The sequence below is a fragment of the Mus caroli genome, unplaced genomic scaffold, assembly GCF_978045245.1.
Source record: "Mus caroli unplaced genomic scaffold, Mus_caroli_1 scaffold_2, whole genome shotgun sequence".
Lineage (NCBI taxonomy): Eukaryota > Metazoa > Chordata > Mammalia > Rodentia > Muridae > Mus > Mus caroli.
Window position 1 is genome coordinate 145648159 of NW_028227257.1, and position 14269 is coordinate 145662427.

Consider the following 14269-nt stretch of genomic DNA (forward strand, 5'->3'; position numbering starts at 1 on the left):
TCCGGAATCCGGGGAGCATTTAAGTCAAAAAAAAAAAAAAAAAAAAAAAAAAAGCCCAGAAAGGGTGGGGTGGGGCAGCTCAGGAAAACAGACCGGCCAGCCTCTCCCACAGCAAGGAAGAGAATGTTCTAGATGAAGAGAAAGCAATCAATGTGCCAGAGACTTGTGACAAGGCTATCTGCGGATCTGACAGGACCCCAGGTCATCTTGCTCACATGGAGTTCATGGAGGGTACAGGACAAGAACAAGCAGGCCAGCTCAGCAAGCGCTCATACTCAGCTAGACCCAAACTGGTCTGTTTGTGGTCCTGCGGTGTTTGCAAAAGCAGGGCAGGCAGGGAGAATGCAAGGTCCTTGTGACATTGCTAGCGAGCAAAGTACACACAGAAAGGGACACTCCTTACTGATAAAAATCTCTCAGAGGATGACCAGCATGTGGCAGCTCCCTCATGGAGCAAAACAGCACCCCAAAAGGCAGATGTGGTTCTTCAGTGTCAGCTGGGGTCAGGCCAGGCCTCTGTCTGCACCTAGAGAACCTTCCAGGAACCCCTAGCTCCAAGGACTAAGTGTCTTGATGACCATCAAAGGCCCTTTTATCTAGACTTTAAGAGGGACAGTAGTCGGCTCCTGTCATCGCTCAGGAGCTAGGTGCGGCTGAGAGCTGACTGAACAAGGCAGGCACTCACTTCCTGATGCTTTGGGCAAGCAACAGGGACATCGCGGGCTGGTCACTGATGCCATGGGCTGGAGGGCTTTCTCTTCATACAGTAAGAAATTTTCTTCTGTTCAGAACTGAAACCCTGTCACAGCGACCCTCTTGGCTTTCCAGCTCACAAAGGCCTTTGGCATCTACAGACGCATCTGATCCCCCCCTCCCCTGGTGCCACATCCCTGTTGGATGTATGGGAGTTGGGGGGCTGCGGAGTTGTGCAATGCACCTGCCTTACAGGGAGGAAAGCCCTTGGAAAGCAATCTGGGTCTCCTGGCTGGGAGCCCAGCTCTCTGCTCTCCCAGGGCCCTGCAGGCTCACCTGGAATCTGATAGGTGGGCCCGCCCACCCAGCCAGGTGGCAGTGACTCATCCACCCTCCCATGACTCACACTCCTCAGGTGCCTCCTAACTAAGGTCAACAAGCGGGGGACTTGATGGCCACAACCCAACTTCTCTCACCTCTCTGCCACCTGCAGGGAGACTCCCTGCCTCTCCTCCTCCCCATGGGGAATCTGCCCCACCATACAAAGGGTCCCAGAAGACTTGAGAACACAGCAAGAAGCATAGCCCATAGCCTGGGTGGGAGCAGACATCTGGGCACTCAGCCCGCCTCATCCCTCGCCATCAGGGCTCCCCTCGCCTGCCTTCCCCTTGTCGAGGAGCAGAGGAGTTAACACATTGACAGTAGCGGTCACAGGAGAAACCTTTAAATCCACAAAGGCTCTTCAGCCACTTCCACTCTGGAATCGTCTAGACTCCCCTGGACACTGGGTGGACAGTGGCTCTGTGTTCTACTTACCTTACAGGCTGCACAAGAAGAGAGCCACTCCGAGAGGAGATGCTATGACAGCGGCTGAAGCACCGGAAGAGGAGCTGGTGGTACCTGGAAAAGGGTCCAGGAATCTCAGTGTCAGAGTCTGAGGTCACATGGGTAAATCCCTCCTACCTGCATACCTCTAGTGATGAGGTACTCACTTCCTGCTAGCACTGCCCACACCTGCTGCTGGAGGGTTGGGCGGGGTAAGAGTGTGCCTTGGGGATGCCAGGCCATGAGCTCCTTGGCATAACTGCTTTCTCTAAGGCTGTGGTAAATGCCACACCCAGAACATGTTAGATGAGGGGCTGAAGGTCCATCCTTTATCCTAGACCCAAACCAATGGTGGGTTGTACAGCTGAGTCCTCTGGCCTCTGTCAAGAAGGCAGACTCAGGCCCACTCTGGAAGATCTTGCTACCCAAACCGGCTTCTCCCTGCCAAGGGGAGAGTCAGGATGCTCGCACTGAGGGGCCTCACGGGCTCTTCAGTTGAGAATACAAGCTCCTTCCTTGAGCACAGAACATAGCAGACATTGCTGATGGTTTCTGCGGTGTCGGTAGGTGATACAGATGTACAGCATTGGCTGTGGAGCCACGGGCAGAGAGGTCAGAGGTCACACATTTATCTGGGCCTGGGGGACTAGATTTCAATGGCACCTCTGCAAGCCTTTCACAAATATCTTGCAGAAAAAAAAATCCCTAATTCCTAAGGGCAGGTCAAGGCGCGTTGGGTGTCTGGTTTTAGAAATGACACCCTCTACTCCAGTCCAGATTCATTTGTTCACTTGAGGGGCTGCATATGTTCCCAGGTGCTTCACGGTCAGCAAAGGGTACCACCATCCATCCCCTCCCATCCACCATCCTCACAAGGGTCCAGGCAGGTATCACCCTCCTCCACCTCCAGTTCACTTTGACTTCCAACTACTTCCCACCAGCTCAGCCTCTGACTACCCCAGAACACACTTAGTTCTCCACCCCGACTGCCACTGCACAGCTGGACAGTCTATCTTTGACTCGTTCACAGTGCCCCTGCCTCAGAAAAAGAAAGCCCAGACCACATCACTGGGTTTGCTCTGACTCTGCTGGGCTCTGAACGGCCCCCATACGAACCCCCTGAACCACAGTTGTCATCCTCGGGCATCTTTAGTCTGTGCCTGCCAGACTTCAGCCAGACACAAGCATGTTCTATTTCCTGCATGCTCTGGGTAATCTTTGTGTGTGCTGTTTTCTTGAATCCCCTCAGCACCCTGGGTCTTCTGCCACACAAAATTACAGCAGTGTATTTCTGTATTGGGCTCTCCCCACACACTAAGATCTGTTTACAAGGTTCCAGACCCTGGCCCACTGCAGCTCCGGATACGCCAATGGCAGAAGCCAGTGCTTGTACACATGCTTAACACATGTGCTGGCAGGCACATTCATTCCCACAGAGCCTGCTCACAGTACAGATGCTGCCATCTATGGGTAAGAAAAGGACTTCGTTCTCCTTGCGACATCAGGTTTCACACCAGGCTGGGTTTACAATGAGACCCAGCTAAGTCTAAGTTTGAGGGGTTTCCCTTCTAGAATCTTAAGGCAACAACAACTGAAAAGCAAGCTCTCCAAATGATGTTGGTACTAGCTAGGTCTCCACCTCCACACTCCCAATGGAGCAAGAAAGAGCGGGTTTCTGTGGCAGTCCTCACCAGCCCAGCTCAAGGCCTCTGGTTCTGAGTCTGCCTGCTGAACACCTCAGACCTCAGGGAGAGGAGAGAGAGTCAGGCTGTCCATCACAGAAAGGCTGGGCTCTGGCCAGGGAGCTCACTGACAGTCAGTGTGCCTGCTACCTGGGGACCACACTGATCTAGTCTAGGCTGCTGAGAGGGAATGTTCGTTCGGCCTATGGGTGGGGCTGCTGCAGTGGCTCTTCTCATCCTACAAGGCCCTTCCTGAGTCAGGAGGATTGTTGGGCTTGATGGCCAGTCACACCAAAGGATTCAAACAGCCATCTCCAATGACAATAGCCGCCACTGTCTGCACACTTACTACATATCAGATTCTACAGGCAATACAGTAAGTCTGCCAGGCAAATATTACTACGCACACCTTGCAAAGCAAGACCCCAGGCTCAGGGAGGTAAAGTAAGGTGCCGTGAATCTGGTCACAGTTAAGATGTTGAGACAGTTGCCACCAAGTCAGACTGCCTCTCTTAGGCCTAGCTTGTACCTAATACCAGACTGTATAAGGCTAGGCCTCCTGCTCACTTAGAGAGAGATACCTGAAGCTTGGCTTGCTCAGGTTTACAGCAAACTTCTGCAGAGGGTGAGAGGGTACATGATCTCAGCCAAGGCGGGCTCTGCTCTCTCTTGGTTTTTTTCCTCCTTTCTTATTTATTTGTTTATTTGTTTGTTTGTCAATTGGCTTTTAAAAACCATTCTTAGCTCAGATCCATACAGAAACAGACTGAAGCCCCTCTGGCCCAGTTAGTCCTTCACATACTTACTGAGAACATGTTTATCATCTTAAGTGTGAAACCTTCTGGGGGAGATGCTTATCAGAGCCACATTGCAGGCCCTTCATCCAGATGGCTTCCCACTGAGTCAGTCTCTCCTACTGTAAGGCCCTACCTCTCCATGACTTAGCAGAAAACTATCCCAACAACTGCTCACATTCTAGAAACAGTGGAACAATATCTGACCCAGAGTTCAAAGAGAAGAGGAAGCCCACAGCTGGGTATAAGGAATCGCGAGGGTGAGATAGCAAGAGTCCTGGTGGGGCAGCTCATGGCTGGAATGCCCTCTGGGTTCTATGCCCCGCTCTGAAGAAAAGAAAAAAAGTGCCAAGATCTAGACTGACTATTTATGCCTTATCAATAGACTTGCCTTTTGGATATTCTTTCTAAACTATCAATTGATAATCTGCCCCCCCTTGTTTTCTTTGAGACAGTGTCTCATTTATCCCAAGCTACCCTTGAATTCAATACACAACCAAAGGTGATCTTGAATCTCTGATCTTCCTGCCCACTATATACAGGTGTGCACCACCACGCCCACATTAGCATTCCTGGAATCTCACTCTGGGCTTTAAGCATGCTATGTGAGCACTCTACAGTGCTCAGTTTAGAATCTTCCAATTCAGTATGGACCCCAGACCAGCAACATCAACATTGGCTGGGAGCTCATTAGGATGCAGAGTCCAGGCCCCAACCCAGCCTACACCTACATTCTCACCAGATGCCTGGGTGGTCTGTGGACATGGTGAATCTCGGGATCTTCAGAACAGTGTTTCTGTCTCCTTTCAATATTGCTAAAAGGAGTCTAACCACATCTTCCCAGGTGCCATGATGTCACCTCCCTAGACCCAGCCCTAACTGGGTATGGAAGCAGATTTGGGAGGAGAAGAGAAAGCAACATTCACATTTCACAGAGGAGTGGGAGCCGAGTTATAGACCAGGTTAGACCAGTGAACAAATGACTTATCCCAGCTCAGCACCCAAGATGAGGTAGGGGTATGTCCATGACCAGGTTCCTAAATCTTTCCAAGCCCTTGGGTTTAATAGTAACCAAAATCAAAATTATTTTGGTTTGGATGTGTACTTTTGAAATATCCTAAGTGATGGCCCCCCGAGAGCCCCCTGGTGGGTGTTTGAGACACACGCACTCTCTCAGGGCTTGGGAACCACAGGCTTGGGGAGTGAAGAGGTGGCAGGCACGAAGCAGTTAGCCCATCTATGCAGGCTGGATCTGGAGACTTGTCAGGTGAGAAGACAGTCAGGAGCAGTATCTTCTGCACCCCAGACACAGAGTCTCAGGGATGGCAGGCAACACAAAGGTTGATGCCACAGTCCTGAGTGTGGCGGCAGAGAGAAGCTTGGTGTGGACACCAGAGAGATGCTTAGCATGGTAGAGAAACTGGGGCCTCCAGAGCTGCCAGGGCCTCTGATTAGAGCCCAGCATCTTTCCCTTCAGCTGCCAACCAAGCAGTGTGACAGGGGCCTGGAACTGGGGTTCTTCTAGGAAAATTCCATGTAGGGAACAAGGGTGAGCCACCCACAGGAGCCCTAAAGCCAAGAGAAACCCTGGGCCATTATGTTTATTTCCTGGCTTTTGTCTCTTTTTTTCCCCTCTACACTTGCCACTCTACTATGAGCAGACTGCAACTCTCCAGCTCACCATCGTTTCAGGCAAAACCACAAATAAATTAATTTTCCATCTCTCTACAGACTGTGTTGTTTTTCTTGTAACATGGGAGGACCCTTTTGAGCTACAGGCGGGATAAGAAGTCCCAGTTCTCTGCAGTATGAGAACAACATGGGAACGTGCAGATGTATACAAAGGACTGATGGGGGAATTCCCTCCCAAATTCTATGGTCTGCTGTATACAGGCAGTTGCCACAAAAAGAATTCAGCTTGGTTTGACATCAGGGCCTCTAGCAACAATGTTTCCCACCCTTGAAACTGTGTAAGACTATCCCAGGAGCCTCCTGGTAGAGTGCAGAACAGATCCAGCAGATGGGAAGCAGGTAGGATTGCCTGATAAACTACTTCATGTCCATTTAAATTTGAACTACAGATATGCACAGATTTTTCTTTATACATATGCCCCCAATTATTGCAAAGAAGATGGCAATACTAAATAATTATTCATTCTTTATCTGAAATTCTAATTTAACTAGCATCCTGTTTTCTTAGTTGCTAAATATGGCCACGCTAAGGGCAGAGCTTGAGATTCAACATTTCTAAAAAGCTCCCAAATGCAGCCCTGCTGCATCTAAAATACCATTTACAGCTATGAGAATGGAATTTTATGCAACCATGAGTTCTACAAGGTTTTTAAAAAGACCATTTATAGAGTCAGGCAGGCAGTTCCCAACTTCTAAAGGAGTGTTCTAGAATGGAGTGTTCTCATGCTTTATTGAGAAATGCTCCAGGAGAATGCAAAGGGCACAGAGCCCAGGCTAGCCCATGAAAATCCTACTCTGAATGGCATGCATCAACTGGCTTCTACTTCCTGGCCTGAAGCTCACAAGAAGCCAAGTACACATGACCACAAAAAAGAAGAAAAAAGACAAAACAAAACAACAAAAAACAATGGCCCTCTCCCTTTTGCTTTGGTTCCAGGGTATTTTAAATCAGATGAGAAAACAGAAATTCCAAGAGTCTGAATGACCTATTCTGGCAAAGTACCATGCCATCACTCCTCAAGACCCTAGGAATGGGTCGGGGCCCGGTTGGGAGAGTGCTTGCCCAGCATGGAGCTCTGGGTTCAGTCCTCAGGACTGCATGCTATCAGGCACAGTGGTGCATGACTGTAATCCTTGCTTGGGAGATGGAGGTAAGAGTTCAGGTTATTTTCAGCAACATAGTAACAAGCCAGCCTGGGCTATAGGAAACCCTAAAAACAAACTAACAAAAATGTAGGAAGCTAGTTGGTGTTGAAATCCTAACTTTACTCTTGAAACCAAAGCCCAGAGAGGCAAACTACTCAGGACTAAACCACAAGTGCAGAGAGAACCAGGTTCCCGCTGCTCTTTGGCCTAGAATCTCAACTCTACCTTTTTCTGATGCTTGACTGTGCAAAAGATTTGCTGAGAGAATGAACTGAAGTCTAATGTTTTAGGGAAGTGGTCCCTGGATCAGAAATCTAGAACAGTTAGACTTTAGATACCCAGCTACAGTACTCCTTCAAGAATACCATTTCCCCACCAAGGGTGCTAGGAACAGGGACCACTGTTATTCTTCCTGAGTAACAATTTTGCAAAATGTAACAAAAGCTATAAAACACATCACAACTGAGCCAGGAGCTCCATTTGTAATAATGAAGGAAGAACTCGGGGGCAAGCGGTCGCTGGGTGGAAGCATTTACCGTCAAGCCTCATGACCCCCAGGGTGGAGAGAACATATCCCATAAAGTTGTCTTCTGACCTCTGTTCCCCTGCCTTGGCATGTACACACACACACACACACAAATGTAAATAAAAAATTTAAAAGAACATATTAAAAAATTGCTCGCTAGGATGGACTTACTCCATGGACAGGCAACGGACAGATAACAATTATATACACATAAAAATAATGAAATAAATCTTTTTTAAGAAGGAAAATACAGGAAGGAAACATACCAAATGTTTGTAGTGGTGGCAGTTATGGATAGTTCTTTGGTTTTGTTTAGTTGGTTTTGGTTTTATCCTTTAAAAGAATTTCATTTTCCAAATTTTCTATCACAAGCTCTTGTTATCATGAGGAAGGAAGGCTCATGAAGAGATGAAGCACATCCCCCAGTCAGGCCACTAAGCCACCCTGCAAATTTAATTAGTATTTACTTAGCCCAGCCCAGCCCAGCCCAGCCACAGCCTCTACAACAGAGAAATCAAGAGCCCCACCCTCAAGGCTGACTTACATGGAATATATATATCTTTTGCTTGATAAGTACTTGAACTAAATGATAGATCTGTTGAGGTTGGAAAGTAACGAGACACCCTTTGCTTAACCAACTTAGCAAAATAAAGGAAGCCCACTCCCTCCAGCCAGGCTCCCTCATAACAGTTCCCCACCAGGCTCCATGGCTCAGACCTTTCTGGAGTCTTCTCGGAAAAAGCCAGATTCGGAGAGACTATAACCAGAAAAAAACAAATAACAAAACAAAGCCGAAAACTGATCAGATATGGTGGGGCACATTTTTAATATGAGCATTCAGGAGCAGAGGCAAGTGGATCTCTCTAAGTTCCGGGCCAGCCTGATCTACAGAGTGAGTTTTAGGATAGCTGGAGTCCATTAAAAAAGCATGCCGGCACCAAACCTTACCCTTGGTTTTGTCAGAGGCACAGACGGGGACCCCAACCCAGCCTTTTAGCTGCCTAGCCTCACCCACCACACCCTCTGTTTTTCTCTCCCCTACCCTGCAATTGCCCCTGTGGTCCATGGCAGGGCAGGAGCAAGTAGGCAGGTCTCTCAAGAAGAGGGGGAGGGGAAGTCAGAGGCAGAAGGAACTAAGCCTGCCTGTGGTCTCCAAGTTCACAAACCACATCAGACTGAAATATGACACACACTCATTTAGCTGGAAGGAAGGAGATATTTTTACTTAACCTCCCTCAGCTGCCTAAACATTGATGGCCCAGCCCCGCCACCACCACACGTAACTCCTGGGACCTGCTTTTCTCTGCTTCAGCCCACATTTTCTTACAAGGTAACAGGGCCAACTCCCTTTCCAGCGCTTCTTGGGGATGTCTAAGAGTTTGTCAAACAGTAGAAAGGAAGAACGCAGTTCTGGCTGGGTGCCCAGCTAACAAAAGACCTTGCCTGGGTCCAGGAGCATTAATTTCCTAAAAATAGATAGGAGGCTGATCCACACTCTGCAGACCTGTTGATGGTAAAGAACATATGTGTTTATAAATAGTCCCGAGGCCTCTCCAGTGTTCCCGAACTGTGCATACCAAGTCCCCAGCACACATGTAACAGCTGCAGGCATGGGGCAGGGGAGGGGGGAGGCACATCTGTATCTCCAGGGCTGAAGTCAGGGGACTAGAGACCCATAGATCCCTGGAGCTCCTTGGCCAGTCAGCCTACTGAATTGCTGAACATCAGGTTCACAGAGGGGCCAGAGAAATGGCTAAGCAGAGTGACCACATCCTACACAAGCCTGATGACCAGAGTTTGGTTCCCAGGACCCATGTAAAGGTGAAAGGGGAGACGGACTCTACAAAGCTGTTCTCAGACTTCCGTGTGTGTGCCCGCACACATATCACACATCCACACAGTAATAATAAATTAATAGCAAATACAAATGTAATAAAAAATAAAGTAAAAAGTGATAGGAGATGCTTGAAATTGACCTCTGGCCTCTGTGAATGCACTGATGGATGCACACCAGAGTACACACATGCACACACATGCACACATGTGCACACACGCACATACACGCAGACACACACGCCTAAGCTATCACTTGTAACTTCTCTTTCATTCTCTTGCCCTCTAACTTATCACTTCCAGTCAGCAAATACTCAAAAATTGTGGGCTGGGGCCAGAAGAGTTTCCTTGAAGAAAACCAGAGATCAATGTCTCAGCAAAGCGCTACAGGCCTGAATGATACCATCTCTATAGCCAGACAACATGTCATCTAAGAGCCAAATTTCCCTTCTGGAGTTAGGGGGAGGGACCCACAGGCTCCAGATGACCAGGAAACACCACGTCCTCCCTCCTGTGTACAGTTCTCCCTGTAACAGTGAGTGTTCTTACACAGACCACTGTTCACAGTGGGACAACCAAGACAAGGGAGCCTGAGTGACTGACTGTCCCTCAATTCATAGCTATAGTCTCTTTTAATTTAGAATTATTTTCTTAAGAAGAAAAACAGCAACAGGGAGACACTAACCGTAACAGTATCTACCTGCGAGCTTCGCCTCATCTGTTTTCAGATAAAATTTCCAGCTCCCATAAACCTGAAGTTGAGTTTCCAGGATCTGCCATTGATCTGCCCAGCAGGCATTGCTCTGGGTTGGATCTGCCTGCTGACCACCAGGCCACCTCCTCAGGGCCTCCCCATGCACTCCCACCTCAGCCTCTGCGTCAATGAGAGTTCTTGGTCACTGCCCTGGTGACAAACCTTTCCCAGCATCCTACTGCCTGTCAGTTCTGCCTTCACCTAACACTCTAAGTCCCAGCACTCCAACCCTGCGCCCTCCATTCTAGTCATGAAGGATGCTCAGTGCCTTTGCACAAGCTTCCCTGCTTCTTAGAATAGCTCCTTCCCCACCCCTCTTCCCCTGGCAAACTGTTACTCATTTCCGAGGCCTGGCTCACCCAGACACAATTAGTCACCTGCTCTTACATGGCTGAAGAAACTATCATCTAGATGTGTCAAGATGAGAAGTTTAGGGAGCTCTCCTTAGGGCTCCTGGGCCCCTCCAAGGTCAGGACCAGAGCACAAGCCAGAGAATGCCACATCAGGGTAGGAGGGAAGGAAACAGATTGACAGGCGAACTTCCCCTGGCTCTGAGAGTCCCTAATAAAAAGACTGTGGAAAATTATGGAGTAAACTCCCTCCCCTGGTTCACACGGAAACCTTTGCTGCTGTGTAATTTACACAAGTGCCAAGCCAAGCTCCCTTGGCTCTTTATGATTTCCCTGGCATTTACAAATAGGGAGGCCCAAGAAAGGGAACGAGTCTGAAAGAAGCTGGAAGCCACTGGTCCCTTGTTCACATCCTTCATCCTCCTTACTTTAAAATCCTCCAAGGAATAGCAACCTCCTCCCCAATTGTATGGGACAGGGTGGGGCCTCTGACCTTTACAGCATAGAATATCCAAGAGTCTAAGGTCCCACAGAAGTCAGAAAGAGTGGGCTGGACCTGGGTCTATCCCCTGCCACTGTCTCACTGTGTGACTCAGGCCCTTGGGTCACACTCAGAGATGCGGTGCAACTCCACAGAGAGGGGTCAGTACTAAGTGGCTCAGCAGCCCTGGTGACCAGGTCAGAAATATGGTCTGTAGGAATGGGACAGAACGGTTGTCTTCCTCTTCCGTTAGTCCCAGAGGCCAAACAAAGCCAGAGGCTACGGCAGTCCACAAAGGCTACCTCGAGGAACACCAGGAAGGACTCCTGGGTCTTTAAAGGGTTCATCTCTGCTCTGTAGAGACCGCAAGGACTGAATAAAAGGATAGATGTCTGGGCTGAGGAGAACCTACAGTCGGATCCCCTGCTTGCCGGCTGCCCAGCTCCCAGACCTCCCAAGACTGGGGCTTCCCCTACAGGCCCATCAAGCCCACAAATCCAGAGTCCCGGACCATGGGGAAGTTGCTATAGTAGAGTTGGGGGAGGGGCCTGCAAAGTGATGGAGGCCCAGAGACAAGGTTCTAATTACTCAAAAAGGAGTTGGTGTTCAGTCAGAAGTTTCCTCTCCAAGCCTGAAGAGAACACAACACGGCAAAGCGGGAACGAAATAGCTAAGTGCCTTCAGGTAAGATATGAAGAAGTCAGGCACCTTCAAGGAGGAACTTTCTAACAGTTTCGGGCCCCAAGGAGGAAGGTATTGCTCAGGAGTGAAAGCTCCGCTTTCTTCACCTAGCCACTGTTCAACCGTGCGTGGGCAGATACCTGCATGCGGGGTCAGAGACCCCCAAAGCAACAAAGACTCGGGGCCCATTGCCCCGCACTCGCGGGGTGGGGATCAAAGTGAGGTCCGGTGCTGCAGCACACCGGATCTAGGCGTGGCGGTAGCACGGCTCCTCTTCGCCTCTAGACCCCAGCCACAGTCCTAGGTCCCCTAGAAGAAAGCCAAAGTGAACGAGCACCTCTTTTCTCCCGCGATACCCGCGCGTGGGCCCAGCTCCAGGTTCACCCGAACTCGGATGGGCACCGGAGGGAGAGGAAATTCAGCTCGGACCACGACCCCAAAAGTCTGGGACCCGGGCGGCCCGCTTCCTTACCTGATGGAGCGGAGCCGGTGACGGCGACAGCGACAGCTCGGTCCAGCTGTGTGCTCAGCTGGTTCCTGGCGTTGGGGCGGGGTGCGCTGTGCGAGCCGCAGGGTGGGCAGGGCACGCGCCGGAGCCGCCCTCGAGGCGGGCGGGGCAGGCTGGAGAGGAGCGGCAGCTGGGAGGATGTAGACTCGGGCTCCAGGCTAAGCATTCATCCAGAGCACAACCGCTTCCTCTGTTCCGAGGAAGGTGTCAATCAAGCTCTCTGCGGTCCATAGAAGGAAACCGAGGCTCGGAACATGGAAGGCAAATCTGAGGGGGCCCGAGGTAGTGGGGAGGAGACTCAGGATTACACCAAGGCTAGACTCAGGGCAAAGAGTGTACTGGGCGAGGGTAGCCTGCGGTGCAAAGCTAAAGCTGTAAAGAGAAGGCCTTCAGAGGCAAAGCCCTCTGACTGTGAAATAGCTCCCTACAAGAATAGCCATGATGTGCAGTCAGACGGCAGCTTGCCCTACTGAAGAGACTGAAGGAGATTTTTTTTCTTCTAACGTCACACAGAAGTATCGAAGGAGAAATGTCAAGGCAATCCTTCCTAAAATGTGAACAGTAGCTAGGCATCAGAGTCAGGAGGCCTAGACTAGAACTCCTGACATGTCCAGCCTACGACTCTGGGCAATGAACTTAGCACATCTAAGCCTCAGTGCAGCCTCTTGTCAAAAGGGAGGGAAAGATGCTTGACACCAGGCAAACGCGGTGATTCCCTCATAAACCAAGATTTACATTAGCATGAAAGCAAATATTCCCTGGGGACCTGGTCAGAGAGGCGAGGGTGAGAGCACTTTCAAGCGTGTGTGAAATGGGACTCCCCCCACCCCCCACCCCCGCCATGGCCCCAGACACCATTTGAAAAACAGAGCATTTATAATGGAGCAGGATTTATAATACAAACACGGCTTCTCTAGGGAAGAATTCACATACCACACAGGGGACCGCACCAAATGTCAGACGCCCATTCCAGGCTGAATGCTGACAATACTCACATTTCCCAGCGAGAAGCTCTAACACAGGTAAAATACACCAGGATCCCATAATTAGTAGGTGCCAAGGCTGGTGTTTCAGTAGCAGAGAAAGCAAGACCTCAGAATGTGTTTCCTAGTTTGGTCTTTCATTGAGAAGTAGCCAAGAAAGCCACAAGGCCCGGGGAATCCCAGGCTGGCTCTCCCTGCGCCCCTCCCCCCCCCCCCACGCCTACTCCTCTTAGTGAGTACACCACAAGCCATTCCTGAGGTAGGCATCACGATGTATACTGTTCAGATGAGATGAGCAAGCCACAGACAGAGCTTGGTCCTCTATGCACGAGGCTTGGCTGTGGCTCATTTGTCCCTGTGTCATACTCTGCCATTCTTCCTGGCTTGGTCAGCACTGCCCAGTTCCACTCTAAAAACTAGAGTGCCCACATGAAGGGACACTCACACCTCTCTCTCGGCTAATCGGATTTTTCCAGAAGCTGCCTGTGACCCTTGCAGTGTAGGCTGAAGGCAAAATCACAGGCTACTTGGCCCTGCACCCTGACTCTGAGCCCCGGCACACATGTACTTTGGAATTATCTAACACATCATTTCCAAACCCAGGGGTATCTTCCAGACAAAGGGAAGGAAATCTTAAATCTGTGCCTCCCTCAAGCTGTAGAGTATCACGTTGGGATATAGAAAACACCAGAGAACACTTGTTCAAGCCTTCCTGTCAGAGAAGAGGGGACTGAGGTTCAAGAGAGCAGAGGGACTTGTTCCTATACCTCTGATCATTCCACTCAGTGGCTGGAGAGGTAGAGAGCTATCATCTAAAATTACTACCACTAGTTATAAGGATAAAGATGGGATGCTTACAGAGGAAGGTCCTTCCTTCTTGGTGTTCATAGATGCTCTAATATGCTCTTTCAGGTCAAGTTTGCTGTGCAGGAATTCTAGAAGTCCCTTCAGCTCCATGTTTGTCTTAGACTATTCTATTGCTGTGACAGAACACCATGACCAAAAAGTAAGTTGAAGAGTGTGTATACTTCCACTGGGGAGTGTGTATACGTCCACAGCACTGTTCAACATTTAAGGAAGTCAGGACAGAAACCTGGAGGCAGGAGCTGATGAGAGGCAGGGGTGCTGCTTACCGGCTTTGCTTCCTCATGGCCTGCCCAGCCTGCTTTCTTGCAGACCCCAGGACCACCAGGCCAGGGTTGGTCCTACCCACAATGGGCTGGGCCCTCCCCCCATCAATCACTCATTATGAAAATGGCTTACAGCTGAATCTTATGGAGGCATTTTCTGAGTTGAGGTTCCCTCCTATCAGATAACTTTA

At 49.8% G+C, this 14269-nt stretch overlaps 1 protein-coding gene across 1 annotated transcript in view; it reads right to left on the reverse strand.

The window, feature by feature from the left end:
* Gsn (gelsolin) overlaps window positions 1-12026 on the reverse strand; it is a 52062-nt gene extending 40036 nt beyond the window's left edge. Inside the window, exons 1-2 of the mRNA XM_029471225.2 lie at window positions 11930-12026; window positions 1510-1593 (exon numbers count right to left, since the gene is read on the reverse strand). The gene's annotated coding sequence lies outside the window, so the exon portion shown is untranslated. The remainder of the gene's footprint in view (window positions 1-1509; window positions 1594-11929) is intronic.
* Window positions 12027-14269: the final 2243 nt, after the last annotated feature.